Source organism: Mixophyes fleayi, chromosome 7, assembly GCF_038048845.1.
Source record: "Mixophyes fleayi isolate aMixFle1 chromosome 7, aMixFle1.hap1, whole genome shotgun sequence".
Classification (NCBI taxonomy): domain Eukaryota; kingdom Metazoa; phylum Chordata; class Amphibia; order Anura; family Limnodynastidae; genus Mixophyes; species Mixophyes fleayi.
In genome coordinates, this window is record NC_134408.1 from 135,049,694 (window position 1) to 135,053,445 (window position 3,752).

General features: G+C 44.4%; 1 long non-coding RNA gene across 1 annotated transcript; it reads right to left on the minus strand.

Moving 5' to 3' along the window:
- Positions 1-1,523: 1,523 nt before the first annotated feature.
- Positions 1,524-3,380, minus strand: LOC142097076 (uncharacterized). The gene is made up of 3 exons (XR_012678114.1): positions 3,369-3,380; positions 1,888-2,126; positions 1,524-1,764 (listed from the first exon to the last, which is right to left on the minus strand). It is a non-coding gene; the product is annotated as an uncharacterized LOC142097076 (long non-coding RNA).
- Positions 3,381-3,752: the final 372 nt, after the last annotated feature.

Genomic DNA, 3,752 nt, shown 5'->3' on the forward strand with positions numbered 1-3,752 from the left:
GCTTTAATGTATTAACAAAATGCATTTAAAGTTGTTTTTATCTGTGTCCATATACTGTATAAGACCGTTTAAAAAAAAAAATAGGGTGCATGAAAACAAGTTATAGATAGTACTCACGTCTAAGCAGACCGGTGCTGGCCACTTAGGTGGAAGATAGTATAAAGCCCAAATCAGTGTCGGAACTACCATTGGTGTGGCAGGTACTGTGTACAGGGCCCATAGGGATAATGGGGCCCGCTGCATGGGAGATGCAGAGACCGGGGCCCTGGTTCCCCTCCTCCCTGCACCGGGGCCCACAGCTCGCTAGTCCCACCTCTGACCAGTGTCGGACTGGGGCATGAAGGGCCCATCGGGGAAACCAATGATTGGGGCCCACCTAATACCATGTAGTGCTGCAAAGGGGGTGGTGGGGGACCTGGTGCAATTAAGACAGGGGGTTATCATTTTAGACACATTTTAAACAAATACACAGGCAAATGTGTGTACACTACTGTTAGATGCACACAGTTCTGTCTTCACAAGCAACACAGTGTGAAGCAGGACATACCTCTCAACAAGACAGTCACCCAAATGTGGGACTGCCCCACCAGATTCAGGACAGTTGGCAGACTGCCCTGCTCTCTCCTACCTGTCTTGTCACTGTCACCACCTGTGGCTGCTGGTGTCTTTAGATCAGCTGCTGCTTGGCTGAATTCTTGAAGGCCCTAATATTAGTACTCACATTTGATAAATAGATCTATTTCCCTCCAACCAACCCCAACATTAAATTAATAGTATTCCCATTTAATAAATAAACCTAATACCCTCCCTCTAAACTGCCCCAACAATAAATTGATAACATTTATGTTTAATATAATAATTTTTCATGACCATCCACCCCAAACTCAGCACAACATTCAATAACAGACTAAAACCACCCCAGCATTAAATTAAAGGTCCCATCTACCCATCTTAATTTAATAGGCCCCACCAATAAATTAAATTGCCCCACTATCACCCCACCAATAATAGCATCCATTAAATAATTAGCCCCCCACCTAAACTGCACCATTAAATTCATAGCCTACCTTCCACCCATGTACTATTAAGACAAACCCCCATCCCATCACACATTATAGCAGCCCTCCTCCCTAGAGTTTTTTTCTGTGTAGCCTCCCTCCTATAGTTTTTTCTGTGCAGCCCCCTCCCTCCATACAGCTTTCTCTGTGCAGCCCCCCTATTGCTTTCTCTGTGCAGACCCCCCTTCCTATAGTTTTCTCTGTGCAGACCCCCCTTCCTATAGTTTTCTCTGTGCAGCCCCCCTATAGTTTAGCATAGGCAGCCCCCTTTTAAATGTGTTTGTTTTGCACCATTTTTGCTGCATGTATTATGCATTTAGCATGTGCATTAACCCCATTAATACTTAAAAGATCACAGAAGACCAAAATCTGCTCATCATTTTATTTTTTAATGCACTTCCATGGAATGGGACCATTTATTAACTAACACAATCCTAATGTGCAAGGTTTAGTCATAGAACTTCTATGCAATGGGACCATTGATGAGCATGGACTAACTAACTAACACTAACTAACGTGCAAGGCTGACAGAAATACTTCAATGCATGTACTACGCAGGTGCATGGAATTCTTAAACTAAACATGAAGGTGAATTATCTTCTTTTTTTTCTTTAATTGTTTTTTCCCTTTTTTTCTGTTTTCTGAATGCGCTTGAGGGTCTGGTGAGGTGGCGCTGGCAGCTGGAGCAGGTCGTCAAGCCTGTCGTCTGCAACAATATAAAATAGCAGCTTGTTAGGGTAAACACTCACTTTATCATGGCAGACAGAATATCTAGCGCAACACTGGCCTAGACTGTAACATAGACAGTAGCTGGAACATGTATATTTACCTGTCCTTGTGCCATTAGCACTGGTGTCATACATCTGCACGCTGAGTCGTCTCAGCTTTTGAGCCCTCACTGCCTGTTTTTTTGACATGTCTGGACTCTTTTGATTCTTGTGGTACGGCATCTTTACAGCCAATATGCCTTCAGCCAGGAGGCTCTCTCCTACCTGCCTTGTCACTTTCACCAGCTGTGGTTGCTGGTTTCTTTAGATCAGCTGCTGCTCATCTGGATCCTTGAAGGCCCTAGTGGAGAAAAAAATGGGTAGATGAAATTTAGAAAACTCCAACCATCCCCGGCATTAAATCAATAGCGCCCACATTTAATAATTAGGACTCCGTCTAGCCCCAACATTAAAATATTAGTACTCACATTTGATAAATAGATCTATTTCCCTCCAACCAACCCCAACATTAAATTAATAGCATTCCCATTTAATAAATAAACCTAATACCCTTCCTCTAAACTGCCCCAGCAATAAATTGATAACATTTACGTTTAATATAACCATTTCCCACGACCATCCTCCCCAAACTCAGCCCCACATAGAATAATAGACCAAAACCACCCCAGCATTAAATTAAAGGTCCCATCACCCCATCTTAATTTAATAGGCCCGACCAATAAATAAAATTTTCCCACCAATAAATTAAATTGCCCCATTATCACCCCACAAATAAAATAGCATTTAGTAAATAATTAGCCCCCCACCTAAACTCCACCATTCAATTAATAGCCTACCTTTCACCCATGTACTATTAAGACAGCCCCCCCATTCCCTCACACATTATAGTTTAGCATAGGCAGCCCCCCTATAATTTAGTGTAGGCAGCCCCACCCCCCACCTATAGTTTAGTATAGACAGCCCCCCTCTCTCCATCCCTATAGCTTAGTATAGGCAGCCCCCCTCCCTCCATACCTATAGCTTAGTATAGGCAGCCCCCCTCCCACCATGCCTATAGCTTAGTATAGGCAGCCCCCCTCCCTCCATGTCTATAGCTTAGTATAGGCAGCCCCCCCTCTCTGCATCCCTATAGCTTAGAATAGGCAGGCTCCCCCTCTTTGCATTCCTATAGCTTAGAATAGGCAGGGCCCCCCCTCTCTGCATCCCTATAGCTTAGTATAGGCAGCCCCCCATTCCCTCACACATTATAGTATAGCATAGGCAGCCCCCCTATAATTTAGTGTAGGCAGTCCCACCCCCCACCTATAGTTTAGTATAGGCAGCCCCCCTCTCTCCATCCCTATAGCTTAGTATAGGCAGCCCCCCTCCCTCCATACCTATAGCTTAGTATAGGCAACACCCCTCCCTCCATGCCTATAGCTTAGTATAGGCAGCCCCCCTCCCTTCATATCTCTGCATCCCTATAGCTTAGTATAAGCATGCCCCTCCTCTCTGCATCCCTATAGCTTAGAATAGGCAGGCCAACCTCTCTGCATCTCTATAGCTTAGAATAGTCAAGGCCCCTCTCCCCCAGCTCACTTACCTCTAGTTGCTCCGCAGATCAGATAGACAGGAAGTCAAGTAAGACTTCCTGTCTGCCGCACAGCCCTGTGGGAGCCCATACAGCAACAGGCAGCCTAGCGATTGGCCGCCTGTTGCTGTCCACTGACCACCAATTTTTTGATCACTCCTCCCCCACACCCGACTGTGCCGGAAATGTTTTGTCTACAGCACTGTGTAAAAAGCTGTAGGCACTATATAAAAGTAGTAAATAAAAAGTAATTTAACAGCATTAGAAAAAGAAAACCTTTTCTGTAGCAACTGTACTATGTTGTCTGTTCTCACAGATGCCCATGTGAATAGATCACGCATGTTTTTAAATATGAAATTAATACCAGATGTGACATATTATACTGCAATCAGTCCT